This window comes from Asparagus officinalis, chromosome 7, assembly GCF_001876935.1.
Source record: "Asparagus officinalis chromosome 7, Aspof.V1, whole genome shotgun sequence".
NCBI classification, from domain to species: Eukaryota; Viridiplantae; Streptophyta; class Magnoliopsida; order Asparagales; family Asparagaceae; genus Asparagus; species Asparagus officinalis.
Window position 1 is genome coordinate 11,656,526 of NC_033800.1, and position 16,512 is coordinate 11,673,037.

At 34.4% G+C, this 16,512-nt stretch overlaps 1 long non-coding RNA gene across 1 annotated transcript; it reads left to right on the top strand.

Annotated features, from left to right (window-relative positions):
* On the top strand, positions 12,169-14,751 carry LOC109849755. The gene is made up of 3 exons (XR_002249230.1): positions 12,169-12,264; positions 14,177-14,228; positions 14,475-14,751. It is a non-coding gene; the product is annotated as an uncharacterized LOC109849755 (long non-coding RNA).

Consider the following 16,512-nt stretch of genomic DNA (forward strand, 5'->3'; position numbering starts at 1 on the left):
TTTATTTAATAATGATGAATTTTTATCTTTATTATTTTCTTCTTATTAGAATTAGATTAGATTGTTTAAAAATTATGAACTAGATTAGATATTGTTCTTCTTATTTTAGTCAATTAATCATGGTATCTAATTACAATAATTTTCACAACACTTCTATCTATTTTCTTCTTATTAGATTAGATTAGATTATTTAAAGTAATTAATTATAATTGTTTGCAAAAGTCGGCCTGATAGTGGGTTATTAGATTAGATTAGATTATTTAAAGTAATTAATTATAATTGTTTGCAAAAGTCGGCCTGATAGTGGGGGAAATAAAATTGTAATATTTTTTAAAAGTTTCATGCATCTTGTGATTTGTATTTGTGATTATGTAAATTCTATTTAATAGTTCTCTGAAGGAAATCTGTTGGTCCTCTATTTTTCTTCTTCATTATCTTAATCTTCCATTATTTGAATCATTTATCTACCGAACTAATCAACTTCAGTTTCGTATCACCAGTAGTTATCCCCATGGAAAAGTAACATGCTGTCAGCACTATTTCATTGGATAATGGCTTTGATTACTTCCAATGCAAAGTTTTCTAAATTTAATAAACATGGAATTTGTATGTAAGATTAATATAGACTAATATGTCTCTTGTCTTTCATTCCGCAAAAGTATAGAAGAAAATCACAAACACATAAATATGAAAAATTCAGTTTTGGAGTCTATAGGAATATGCCAAATTCTCTTAAGAGTTTTGATACTTGCACAAGATTTCAAAAATATATGATATCAGCAAATTAAAATTGGTGTATGCACAAAAAATTGTAAGACCAAGGAAAGCACAATCATGAGACTACATACAGAGCAGTGTATACTTTTCAAAACTCAAGAAATAATATCAACTGAAGAAACATGATCACTAAAACTTTCAAAAGGTAACATATGAAAGTATTCCGATGATACAATGAAATCTAACATTTGGTCAATTAGACTAACATAACTTTTATCTGTACTTCATGCACTCCTTCGTACTGTTTTGATAACATACATTCTACACATTTTATTTTCATAATATTAATTTGGAATCTTTTAATATGAGGTCTTCTCTCATCAATTAGTACAATGCCATTAACTGACATCATATATCATGAGATCCTACCTTGAGAATACAAAATAATTCCATCCATTACTTATGCAAAGAGATATAAAATTGTTAGAGAATTTAAAAATATGGTGATTACCACTATTCTGGAGTTTGATATAGAATTGACTTTAGATATTGTACTAGAGCCTCCAAGCATAGTTCTGAAGACAAATATTGCCGCTTGGGTTATGAAAGTTTTTGTCTGTAATAGAAGAAAAATGAGAAAATATTGCATTTTATTTGTTATTGTCATAATATCAGCATTTATAATTCATCTTGTATTTTTTTTTATGATTGTCATTATTTATTCTGTAAATTTCATTAAAACCCCAATAACTTTCAGAATGCCTTTTTATGTTATTTTTTGTTTACATATAACTAATTAAAATATAATATATAGCTTAGTATTAATTAATTATATTTTACAAATATTTATCTATGGTGTTAAAAATATTTGCAGGGTAACAAAATACAAGGAGTTATGTACGGAGAGACTATCGAAAAGTTTATAGATATGCTTCGAAAGAGTCAAATTATTTTCATTAAAATGGAGAAGTGAAAGGAATAAACCCAGCTTTTCCAAGTATCCACAAGTCACTTGAATTAGTATTAACAAAAGACGAATCTATCAGAGAAGCACAAACAGGTTTCCACTTGAAGAACATATTGAACAACTTAGTCCCATTTAAAGAATCATTTTCCATGAAAGATGCAACAAAAATTAGTAAGTACTAATAAATTTCTTACTTTAATCTTTCAATACAAAATGAGACATTAATTTATAGAATCATAAATTTTTTATAAAATTACCTTCAGATATTCTTGCAATAACAACTAACGTGAAGCCGGTGATCAACTATATTACAAAACATAACAAACCAGGCAATAGGAGGAAAATAATGCTAATGGATAAAATGTATATTCATGATACTTATTTCCAATATCATAAGAAAAAAACAAGATTAGCGTACTTTCTTTTTTCATATACAGTGGAATGACTATGCGCGCAACTTTATTTGGGGATTTGGCTACAAATGAAGGATCAATTCTTGAAGCCGAAATCAAAGATAAGCCAGTAATAGCATTATCAGATTATAAAATCTCTATATATAAAGGTACATAATTTATTACTTAAATTCTTATTAAAGACAGCTAAACATAAAATTCATCCAATAATTATCTCAAGTTTGTAGGGGAGACAAGCATATCGCAAATTATATCAATAATATGTATCAACCCAAAAATACAACTAGCTGAAGAATTAAGGGAATGGTAAGTAGAACAAGCATACTTTCATATAACGCAATAATGAAATAGTATTATATTTTAATCTAATATGCAAGTTTCATTAGGAAGAAGCCGCAAAAACAAAAGGATCTCCATCAACGGCTTTTATACATGCAAAAGAAATTCAAATTAGTGATATTATGCATACATCACATAATTCGATACAGGTACAATATTAGAAACCTAGTCTTATTAACACATTTAAATCTAACTAAATTTTGTCAATATACAGACACGCTATTGCACATTTAAGGCAAAGATAACTACTATTTTGAATAGACTCGAGCCATGGTTCTATGCTTGCAAAGGCTGTAAAAAGAAGGTAATAAAGATGTCAGTAAAGAGTGCATGAATGATAAATGCCGCAAAATCATTAATGACTCAGTACCAATGTTAAGTAATATATCTTTTTTATGGCATGAACATAGTAAAATACAATATTAACTATCTCTAGAAATCGACAATAAAAACTACATGTATGTAGTTAAGATTCTCGTGGAAAATGGCACGGATAATGCAAGAGTAACATTGTTTGATGCAGCAAAAACTCTTATGGATGCACAACAGAAAAATTCATTACAGAAAAAAAAGGTAATTCTTAACTCTATTCAAGTAATAATTTAGAAAATAAAAAAAATTCCATATATATTAAAATAACATTTGTTCTCGTTGAAACAATCATAGTCTATATTTTCAGAAATTTGTGTTGAACATTGAAAAAACGTTTAAATTCCTGGTGAAGTTAGATGAAAAAACAAAAGATGAACGAGGCGAAGAAAATATAATAGCACAAGAAATCTAACTCCAGCTTGATATTACAATCGTTGTAGATGATGAAGATGCTACTCTAGAATTGTCCAGGAAAAAGATAAATGTGGAGAAAGATTAATCTCAGTTCAATTAAAATATGAAACAAAAATAATAAAGGATAATATTTTTTGATCATTTTATATCATATCTTAATTTTTGAGTAGAATCAGGAATTTTTATAAGGGATTTTCCTACAACATTATTAGTAGTTTTGTATGCTTATGTGATTACTTTCATCACATAAAATTATACTATATTTACCATTATTATTTAGTTTTTGTCTTTTTATTACTGCTTTTGGACAATTATAGGTGTATTTCCCTGTCTTTTCTGTAATTGGTATGTTTTGTTCTTCAAATTTCATTATAAATTTCTGTATGGGATTGCTCTAATCTTACTGCTTTTTGGACAATTACTCTCTAATTGTAAAGTTCTACGATGCGCAATTGTTTAAAATCTTCATGTTTCTTCGAGTTCGTTCTAAATTTGTTTATAGGTTTGCTCTAATCTTACTGCTTTTGGACAATTACTCTTTGGCTGCAATGTTCTGCAATGCACATTTGATTAAAATCTTCATGTTTCTTTGAGTTTCATTATAAATTTCTTTATGGGTTTGCTCAAATCCTACTGCTTTTTCAATAATGCATATTATTGTATAGGTTGATTTTTATTATCTCATGTAAGAAGAGGTATCTCGGAACCATTCCTTGTAATATATTTTTATATGATTATTATGGTTTAGTAAATTTAGTTATTATAAAACATGAGCTTATAATGTTCCAATTTGTTGTGCAATTTTATTTTTAATGTAATAAGAAATGTGGTTTCTTTTTTACTAGAACATTAGTTCATAATGATATTGCTATTCTTGCTTGACTCCATATTATCTCTTGGGATTAATAGAGTTTGGAATATGAAATAAAGTATTAATTTAACTTATTTTTTTACTATTCTACTTGAAGATATTGTTATGTCAATTCATATTTTTTTTCTTAAGAAACCAATTAAGATGTCCCAGTTAAGCTTATAATATCCAAAAATGTTGTGCAATTCTATTTTCGATGCAATAAGAAATGTGATTTCTTTATTGCTATAACTTTAGTTCATAATGACAATTACAATATTCCAGTTAGGTACATTCATCCCAATTTAGCTTAAAAATCAATTACATTGATTTTTAATAACATTTAAATAAAAATAATAGTAAATCTAATAATTCAATTTTACATATTTGAACTCATGATGAATCTGACTTATTTATAGTAATAAAATAAATAAAAAAAATATTTTGATATTTTACCACGTGCACTGCACGTGCATAAAAAACTAGTGTTATTGAAATTCGAGAGTTACATCAGAGATTCTACCAAAATACAACCCTTTGTGATTTATATATGATTATAACTAAACAGTGAGCAGCTTTCATTTTTTTTTCTGACTAAAGAGCTAATAACTAACAATAACATACAAATTTTCATCTTTAATACAAAACTATAATCCTCAATCTTTATCATAACTTCGAAGTTTTGGTCTAATTGTTAGAGGGACTTAATATAATATGGTATCACAGAAAACTAATGCGTGGACATGTTAGAATTAATATAAAATTATAATTCTCAATCTTCACCAAAATTTCAAAGTTTTGATCTAATAGTATGATGAAATTAATTTAAGACCACGAATATATAGTCATTAACCTCTTCCCCTTGTAATTTTATTGATAGGAGGTTCTTTTCACCATGGACATCAAAGTCATCATTTCTAATTACCATGAAAACATCCCATGCAGATCTAGTTGTCACTTACAATTTTCCAACATAGTTATTATTATTATTATTTTATTCAGAAGTAACAAAGAATATTTTTTAAAAATAAAGTAGAGAAGATATTATAACAAATTGTAGACGCCATATGCTTCCACTAAGACCTACATTATATTGTGTACTTCTCACATCACTTTGTAGCCTAATCTTAGACAAAGTATATATCTAATACTCCACATCTACTATATTAAATTAAGATCCATTTAGAATTGTATGTGTGAGAGAGGGACACACTTAGCAACTATAATAGAAATTTTTTAATTATTACATTGATCTAATAGCTATTCTGTTGGAAATTTTATCAAATAATTAAAATTATAGCATGTAGATAAATCCGAAAAATTAAACAATTAAAACTGGCCTGAACGGGAGCAGTCGTGTATTCACTGCCCTAGAAGATTGAGAACCCGCCTATCGCCCTGGCGCAGATGGTTCCCTCCCCCTAGAGGTAAAAACCCCCAGAAACGGCCGGCCTCTACACTCGGGCGAGAGTGCAGAGCTTCAGCTCAAATGAAGGAAGTTGCCCATAAAATAAAACTAAGATGTAGATGAAAATAATATGTAGGGGAGAGAAGAAAAACAAGAGAAACTTGTTGTATATTTTTCCTTATATTTTGAGCTCAACATATATTTCGTATCGTGAATTCGGGAGAGGTAGCTTTCGGCTTTGAACCTTTCCTTAGTGAGTTCATCGCCACCTGAGGGACATAATGGACTAGGCCTTGAATTAGGCCCCTTTAATCAGGTATTGATGAAAACACACACAATACGCTTCATCTATTGAGCAAAGCGGGTTGAGCGTTAAAGGCCATGCTCACAATAAACCGACTCATGAGAGTTTCTAGGGGTTAGCCCAGCCCCCCCTAACCGCGGCCATCACGGTTCCTCTCACGTAGGTAAGTCCTCAAAGGGTACTACAGCTGTTTATTTAATACCCCCCACAATACACGCGTTGGACTTATTAAGAGTAAAACTCAGCCTAGCCAGCTGTATCATAAGAGCATCGTCATCATAGAGAAGGGGTAGTAGCAAATGCTACATAATGATATATAAATATATCTAGGTCGATGCTCCACACGAGTGTCACTAGTCCAGCTTGTTTCTACCACATTGAACCGACATTGGGACTACGTCTCCAAATAAGGGTTGGGTTGCCGCTGTCAGTGACCTCATCTATGGGCTTAACCCCATCTCCCTCGATGAATCCAGAACCACACTCCTGGATAATCCCTTAGTCAAAGGGTCATCAAGATTCTTTTCACAGACTTTACAAAGTCTAGAATCATAACTTTGCCTAGCAGGCGTTGTATTTATTTATCAAGTTCTTATTTTGTAATTAGTCCATCATATTGTTTGAAATTGACATTAGGTCATGATCTATGATCATAAAAGATCATAGTCTATGTCTGAAGAGATTGACCTTAATATCTGAACATTTCAAACTAATGTGGAACTAAAAATTCTGCAGTTATGCATATGCACATACATAAATGAAATTAATAATAGATAAATGCAGAGCATAATAGGATTTCGTATCTTAAAAAATATTTTTCGTAGCTTAAAATATATTTCATACTTCATAATTCAAATGCATAAAATTTTTAAATTATTCTATTATAAGAGGTTACAAATTGGTTGCCTACAAAGAAGACCGTCCAAATTTAAATCGGTTGCCTACAAATGAGACCTTCCAAATTTAAATTGGTTGTCTACAAAGGAGACCTTCCAAATTTATGTTGCCATTTTCTAGTACCACCTCTTATACAAATAATAATAATAATAATAATAATTGTACATACGTGCTTTAAATTTTTCAAGTACATTCTTGCATAAAACCTTGCAATTAATCATGTAACAAATGCAAGTTATCCAAAAGACATATGAACATTTACTGCAATATCCATCATAATGCAATAAAAGAGATGGACTTTACATTTGAAGATTTGAAATATAATTCACCATATAAAATAGAATTTTAACATTTGAAGATTTGAAATATAATTCACCATATAAAATAGAATTTTAAAAAATGCACCTCTTTGATTTGTTCGCTCATATATTGATCATTTATCAAATGCACCTCTTTGATTTGTTCGCTCATATATTGATCATTTATCATTAGGCAATATATGATGCAAGAAGAAATAAATACATATGAATTATTCTCATAATTCCGGTCCTCTTATTCCAAAAACTCCTAAAGTAAAAAGATTAAAGTTTTACCCGGGTAGTTAGCCAGGTAAGGATAGTAATAGAGGTTGATCAAAGATCAATTAAGTACCTCGTTCCTTGCAGAGCGCGTTACGCAACCCTTAAACCTTGCCTTAGACACCAACTAATCCAAGAAAACTTGAATCGGTTCACTCAATGAGTTTTGTTCCTTAACAGTATATAGAAACTTTAAATTATTTCATGTAACCATTTAAAATGCCTAGCAATTATACTGCAAACATATGTTAGATAAGGCCGATGAGGGGTTTACTTATTGATGTTCGAACCTCATGATTTTCATGTCTTGAGAGTAAAAACATATCTGCTGCAGACAACTGCCACAGAAGTTGCTGAACAAATTTGCATTCACTTTTACCACCTTCTGTACTAAGCTTATTAGATGCATAAATACACTAAAGTATGGAATTATTAATAGAATGCACCATATTATTGATAGCTTAAAGAAATAATAGTATTAAACCATGAACAAATCCAGATATTTCAAAGCATCTATGCATCCAGAGTTTGTTCTCTTTATTCTTGTCAAAACCATGCATATAAAATTTTTAAGAATAAAAATGTGCATTGCTACAAATTTATAGCATGTTTCAAATGCGAGCATATTCACTAGCACAAGGGAATAAGGGTAGGTTTTAGATGATTCTAACAAATATAAACTAGGCTTTTAGAAACCAATAAAGGTTGTTTGATATTCGTAACTTACAATAATTATTGATTATAAACCAACTATAAGACAAATGTAATTAACTGTTAAATTAAATTAACAGAAATATTTAGCTACAATTTTTTAATTATTATTTTTTTAAAATAACCAAAACTGTTTACATGAACAGTAACTTTTTAATCAAATGAACAGTACCGTTTTCAAAATAAATGAACAGTAACATCATTTTTAAAATTAAACAGTAACATCATTGATTAATAAACTATTTTTTTTATTTTAACAAAAAGTTAATTAATAGATAAGCAAATATATAATTAAAGCAATTACATTTTCTTTGTGTTAACAACAACTATAAAATTCCTCTGTTTTTTTTAACAGTAACAAAACTTTTTTTTTTAACAAAAAGATAATCAATTTTCTTTCTGTTTTTTTTAATTCGGATGAACAGTAACAATCTCGAATGAACAGTAACTTTAAAATAATTTCAGATTTAAATCAAAGCTATAAACTTCTCAATCTTCTAGATTGTTGGAAATTTTATCAAATAATTAAGATTATAGCATGTAGATAAATCCGAAAAATTAAACAATTAAAACTGGCCTGAACGGGAGCAATCGTGTATTCACTGCCCTAGAAGATTGAGAACCCGCCTATCGCCCTGGCGCAGATGGTTCCCTCCCCCTAGAGGTAAAAACCCCCCGAAACGGCCGGCCTCTACACTCGGGCGAGAGTGCAGAGCTTCAGCTCAGATGAAGGAAGTTGCCCATAAAATAAAACTAAGATGTAGATGAAAATAATATGTATGGGAGAGAAGAAAAACAAGAGAAACTTGTTGTATATTTTTCCTTATATTTTGAGCTCAACATATGGATATATATATATATAGGGTTGGAAAAGACGTTACAAAACCCGTAATTAATTCTGTAACGTTCATCATAAATTTTGTAACGTTCCCCATAATTATATATCCGTTACACATATTTTTAATTGCTAATTAAAACATGTTTTAATTATAAAACTTTATTACTATTCGTGAAGGCAAAATTGTCTTTTCTTAACAAAATATCTAACATATTCTTCCACCAACTGTCAAGTGAATATCATTCGGTGTATAATTTTTCAAAACCTTGATATTTTGGTTTTAATCCAAAACTCCAACTTACCATGTCTGGGACATTTATCTTGAAGTCACCTCTATCTCTATGTGATACGTTTCATACTTTGAGAGTATAACTGATTGTGATTAAGATGGCGCCCTGATTAATTCTTAATTAGCAAATTAGGTGTCTTTTCATTGACCCCCCTAATCATTAGGTGGTCTTCCAACAGACCCAGAGGACTACCAAAATTTCTCACATAAGCGTACAACACTTGAAAATACAAATAATTTTGCGTGTGATCTCCAGTGACAGCTAATAGAATCCAAAAAAAATCGTCCTCTCCTCTCACCAAATAATTGGCTACCATTCCTTCCCCATGGCATGCAGCTGCGTACAGTAGGGCAAACAGACATGCACGCATGCAAGAGCTAGAGAGGGTGGGCCCCTTTCTCCACATCAACACATTAGTTGCATGTCCTCTAAATGATTCTTGGTGCTTTGGTTGCATAAGTTGGACATCTCACCTACTCAGGTCCAGTTATCCAGGAGATAAAATCAAGCTAAGCCACTTTTCCTCATAGAGGAAATTATTAGGAGTACCTTAGTTCAACTATATTAGATGTGCATTATTTGCGTCGAAAATTGTTGTATTCATTGCGATCGAATCTATTACAACTTTAGTCATTACAATGAACTCGAATAAAATAAAAAAGTTGATCTTTTTATAAGATCTCCTTACACAATGAAAATAAAACAAGTTTACAACTTTATCAAACAAACGCAGGGAGATCGTTTATCGGTCTTCTGCTTGCGTGGGATCTTTGCCTGTGCCGGGGTTTATCCGTGGACCGCCTTTGATCTGGATCCGGTTGATAAAAAATTTGGCAGAGCTTCGTCTTCACCGAGGAAGTATTTGATTTGAAGAGCTAAGATCGACCAAGCGAAATCAGGGCTCTTCTCGAGATTAAGACCAAGCCTAATCTCAAGGGACGGACGGGAACGGGCGTCGGATCTCTCGAACTCTCCTTCTTTATGCCGAAGAACTCGCCAAGATCTGTCAACCCTCGCTGAAATTCGTGCTCCTTTGACTCCACAATCCGGCAGCACCTCCTCGTCTTGATAATCAATCGTCCTCGCTAAAAGGAGGCCCTAGGCTTGTATTTATAGGGCTTCGAAATCGGTTATTTGGATGAGAACAAGTAATTTGGCTCTATCTTCAGTTAACAACAGCCTAACCACGTTTGGGGATGATATCAAGTCAGTTAGAAACCCCTGGAACAGATAAATCCTGCAAAAACAGCATCAAACCCGTCAAAACGCGTTTCGGGTTCCGTACTGCGCTTGCGTGGGTCGGATCAGTCCGACCTGCGCTTGCGCAGGTCGGATTGATCCGACCTGCACTTGTACAGGTCGGATTGATCTGTCCCGCACTTGCGCGGGTCGGTTTATTCCGTCCTGCACTCGCGCAGTTTTGCCGACTCATTCTTTTATGTTCCCTTTCTTCCGAGACTTGTTCTTTTCGCGTGTTTGGTCGATTTGTTGACTTGTATGCTTCGCCGCGAGACCGACCGTCGAACACGCGTTAGTTAATATACGCGTGTTGATCGATACACGCGGACTTGATTGGCGTGTGCGTGTTAACCGACGCGCACGAGCTGGTTGACGTGCACCTGCTGACCGACGCGCACGAGATGATTTGACGTGTGCTGACTGATTGGCGAATTTTCTTGACTCGCCCATTCATTGCTTCGAGTTTCGTGCGGGCTCTCATAGGCAATTTTAGACGGCTACAGATACTCCCTCCAAAGTGTTTCAGCCTTATTCTTTTATAGAGGAGTCTGAAATGCTTTGGATATGATGGATCCCCACCTTCAGTCGGTGTTAAAGGATTTACAAATGGTTTCGATTCTTGACTTATCCATATTTCAGCATATTCCGTATTTTGTCGAATAGCTAAGATTTTCCCGGTACTGCGTTTATCGTCTGACCATTATTGAAGCCTTGAACCGAATTTGGTGAATAGATTTTTGTTGATGTGTTATTGAGTTGACTTTTGGATCAATCGCAACGCGTTGAGCGGCGTTGACTTAGGGTTTCGCATTATCTTGAGGAGAACCAGTTTATACTCTTGTACTCCTGGGAGTTTCAAGAATTAGTTTAGCCTCGTGTACCCGTCGGAGGTTGCCAGGTTATCCTTAAGAATTATTATATGTAATATTCTCCAGGAACTTCCTGTTATCCTTAAGAATTATTATATGTAATATTCTCCAGGAACTTCCTGTCAAGATGGGAAACAATTTAGACTCATGTACCCGTTGGAGTTTGGATTTCTATTCTCCAGGAACTTCCTGTCAAGATGGGAAACAATTTAGACTCATGTACCCGTTGGAGTTTGGATTTCAAATATTCCGATAATAGGCGAAAATATCGCGAAATCACCCAAAATATAAAATTGGGTCCCGAATATTCCAAAAATAGGCGAAAATATCGCAAACTCACCCAAAAATATAAAATTAGGTCTCGATCATTCCGAAAATAGGCGAAAAATCACGAAATCACCCAAATATAAAATTGGATCCTGAATATTCTGAAAATAAGCGAAAATATCGTGAAATTATTTGGGAGACGGAATTGAACTCCGAAAATTCCAAATCTGAGTGAAAATGTCGCCAAATTATCCAGGAGATGAAATTGAACTCTGAACATTCCAAATATGAGCGAAAATGCCGCGAAATTATCCGGGAGATGAGGTTAGACTCCGAACATTCGAAAAACGGGCGAAAACAGGTGAAAATACAGCAAAACGGGCACTGAACTGGGTCTGACCTAGGGGTGGCAATTTATGACCCAACCCATCAACCCAACCCGACCCGACCCATTTATATTGGGTATGGGTCAAGTTATATGGGTTGGGTCATAAATGGGTGAACCCGAATTTACCCGTTTATTAGATGGGTTGATCTACTGACCCGTCTACTGACTCGTCTAACCCGAATTTACCCAAGTGAACCTCTACAGACCCGACTAACCCTTCGTCTCTCTCAAACGAAGCCCTAGATTTCTCTCTCTCCTCTCGAGCGGCGAGGGGCGACGAGCGGCAGCGATCCTCGAAGCTACGCTCGCACTGAAGACGGCCTGCAAACCCATCGCGTCGAGGTTGAAGAAGGAAGCGGGTCGGCATCCCAGGTTCCGAAATTTCATCGTCAACATCGCTCAGGTCAAGCCCCCTCACTTTTTCCAATTTTGCAAGTTTTGCCTTTTTTTTTGAGAAAGTGGTAATTTCTAGGGTTTTAGACTCTCCTCATTCTCCACATCAAAAGAAATTTCTGCCTGTTCGTTATCAGTTTGTATCTGATCCTTTGATTTGGTGATCACGGGTGAAATCTTGAGGAGTAATTTTTTTTTTACTTTTTTCCTTTTTGATTTTGTTACGATTATTAGGGTTTATTTTGTTGTTGTAAGCTTTATACCTGTTGTTAATATTGGATTTCCAAATTTTCCCTCAAATTGTGTGACATTCTTTGATCTGGTACGTACGACCTGTTGTTAATATTGGATTTCCAAATTTTCCCTCAAATTGTGTGACATTCTTTGATCTGGTACGTACGATTGAAATCTTGATGAATAATTTTAAACTTTTTTTTGTTGAATTTGTTATCATCCAAGAGTTTGACTGAAAAGTGAGCAAAAACCCTTCTCATTGTTATTAAAGAAGTTTCCAAATTTTTTGTTTATTTATAAATTAAAAAAGCCGCATATAAATGTTGCATAGTCTATATGATTGAATAGCATTTGGGGTTATATGGGAGCCATTCTATTTGAAGTTGTCAATGTTTATTTGGCAACTAAATGTACCACCTGTTTCACTAAATGTATGCCAACACAAGTATGAATCTCTCATACTGTGATGCGGTAGCTGAAGGTAAGAACTTGTTTCACTAAATATAACAGTTTAGTTACCAAATTGATGTCTCATCCAAGAAGTTCACACTTCTCTCATTTTACAATAGAGATTCATGCTCAGCTTTCTTTTTCTGTAAGTTTAATTAGTCTACTATATTTTAACTGATATTTTGTAGCTCAAAGTTTCCTCTTAGTTGATACATAGGCTGATATACCAATAAATAATCAATGCCTTTGTTGCTACTTGAATTCTGGGTATGTTCACAGGCAACTGTTAATTGAACTGTATACTACGTGCCATATTGCAGTTGGTTGTAGTAAGTTGTATTCTTTTCTTCTGCATTGTTCTAAAATTTTTAGTAGTCTAGAACACTTGCTTTTTCGCCAAAGTTCTTGGAACACTCAACATTGCTACTGTATCCTGTACTCGGTTTGTAATCATTAAGCTTACTTCAACTTTCTCAACTGTTGCCTTCTTCATGCGGATAACCATCACTCAGCCTTTATCTATGAACCTCAAATCAGCCTATATGTTGGTTTCACTTTGAGATAATGTTATTTCCCTAACCATTACCTGTTCCTCATAATAATAATAATAACTGGTTTTTGTTAATGAAATGAGTGCTAAACTGCTAATTATGTTGTAAAACTTGTACTTTTCATGAAACTTAGTTGTATATTAAATTACTTGATCATGTCAAATGACATCCAGAATGGTTCATATAAACTAGGTGACAATCATTCAGCTAATATATATTCTTATGACTGTATATTAAATTTCCCTCTGTCCATTTCTTCTTTTGTTGAGATACTGAATGTTGTTTAGGGTAGCAATAGGTAATAACAAAGTGTTTGGACACCCCTAATGATGCTGGAACTAAGTAGCAGAGTCCCATTACAATGTTCCACTCAGAGCTTTGGCTTTCGAATTCTCTTGCTGAATCACTTTGATATATTCCTCTTTATACTCAATGTTTATCTATGTTTATGAGCAGAGACATTGAGATTGAACCCTAGTGGACATGTGCATTTTAAGTTTCGGTAGAGGTATTAAATGTTTGATGAATTGAGGTCAGATTAAATATGAGCAGAGACATTAGACACTGAATGAACACAGACTACACATTTGACAACTTTACCTCTCAGAAGCGCATTTCTGTTTTCTTTTTCATTGTTTTTAAAGTTCCTTCAGCTTCACGTACCGCTAAAATTTTTGTAACGTGCAGGTCCTGGCTATTTCATTGAGGTATTATTCTGGTCATTCATCTCTAATTTGAGGTATGTAATCAATAGTTTACCTTTCATTCATCTCTAATTTGAGGTATGTAATCAATAGTTTACCTTTTTGGTAGCATATTCTAGGAATACTGAAATTACACCAAGTTCTGATATTCTCCATATTCTAGGAATACTGAAATTACACCAAGTTCTGATATTCTCAGCATTCAATTTTACTTTCTTGTGCCGTTTCCCTCTTTATCAAATTATTTTCGAATAATTTAATTATTTTCGAATAATTTGCAGTTCACATTCATGAAGTATCTCGGCTATGAAAAGTCACAGCGTGATGAAGAAAGAATTAAACACGTCAAGAAGAAAGCAATAGAATATGCAGAGAGCTTGAAATGAACCTGTTTGTGAAATTGGATTTGTTGCAGAGAGCTTGAAATGAATCTGTTTGTGAACCTGTATAACATTCTAATGGGAGTAATCTTGCTCCATTTTTTTTTGATGCGTATGTATGTAGAATGACATTGTAGCCATTCATTATTTTGAAAGAATTTCACTTAAAAGAGTACAATATCTATGCCTGGTTTTGTTTATGTTTCATTTTTTTATGATGATTTGTTTATTATTTTGTTTATCTCCAAATGTGCATAGGTCAAAAATTTGCAGTGAATCTTTATAAACATATCAGAAATAGTAACATGGTTTCTGTGTGCATAAGTCACTTAAAAAGAGTACAATAGAATATGCAAGTTTCTACTACAACCATACTAAATGTTTAGTATTCTCTACCATTTGGGTTATATGGGTCGGGTCGGGTCACCCGTTTAATAAACGGGTTGGATCGTATTGACCCATTTATTAAATGGGTCGGGTCGGGTCACACTTATACGGGTCGGGTCAAATTTTATATGGGTCGGGTCGGGTCGGGTCGACCCGTTTGCCACCCCTAGTCTGACCCGCGTTCACGCGGGTCAGATGGATCCGACCCGCGTGTGCGCGGGTCAGAATAATCCGACCCGCGCTCACGTGGGTCGGACACGAATCCGACCCGCAGAACGCGGGTCGAAAGGGGTGTACTCGGGATAAAATTCTTGTTCTTCCTCTTCTTTCTTCAAAGTTCGGTTCTAGCTCTATTCCCCCAGGCTTCATCCTCTTCAAGCTCCGGTCCTTTGAGAACTCCCCCGCTTCAATAATTCGAACCAGATTAGAACTCCCCAAACCCTTTAAATCTCTCACCGATTCCTTCCTCTCCTCTTCCGACTTGGATCCGAGCAAAGGGGGAAATTCGAGCTTAGGGTTTCGGCGATTTGAGGTCTTCTTCCCCCTTCAAACTTCAAGAACTTGGGTAAGTCTTTTCTCATGGCTTTGATTCCCTTACATTGATTTTTTAGTTAATTCCCCAAGATTTAATTCAATGATTGAAAACCCTAGTTCTTCAATTTGGGGAAAACCGAAATTGGATTGGGATGATGGCCGAATTTCGGATTTGGTTGTGCGCATGACTTGATAGTTGAAGTCATAATTCTTGAATTTTTGGGAAAACCCGAAATTTGGTCTTGGATTTTGATGGTGGCCGAATTTCTGGACTGTTCATGGCTGAAAATTTGTGGCGATACTGATTTCTTGAGTTGGTGTAGGCAGTTACTACATCTTCGGATGAGCAACAAATGAGCTTTCACTATAGACATGCTCTTAGACTTGTGCAAACTCTTTTTCTTGTATGGTGTTGTAGGCATCAAAAAATGCTCATAGATATCCAAACACTACTCAAGGATGAGAAAAGAACAGTGTAGACACAACGATACACCAACAAGCAAGCCAGGGTGACATGCCTTAGGCGCGACAGTTCAGAGAGTCGCGCCTTAGGCGCGGCAGTTCAGAGTATCGCGCCTTAGGCGCGGCAGCCTATAGTGCCGCGGCTTAGGCGTGACAGCTTAGGGTGCCGCGGCTATTATAGAGGAGTGCTGTGGCAATTACAAGGCATTTATACGATGAGTTTTGAGACCCACGTGGCGACATATCAGAAATAGAACGTGTGCTGACGTGGACAAGCAGTTAAACCACGAAAAAGGTGGTTAAAGGTCGTGGGAGAACAGTTTTAGGCACGATGGAACGTGCTGATAACCGCCTCTTTGGCCGCGGCAGTCCATACTGCCGCGCCAATGGCCGCGGCAGTGTAGACTGCAGCGGCCAAAGAACAGTTATCTGGTCAGTTATTTTGCCCCCGTTTCAACTGTTGTGCATTCCTACCCCTATAAATACCTCCCTAGACACGAAATAAAGGACAGAGAGCATTTTGGAGCAGAAGAGACTTGAGCTTTTGTTAATTTTG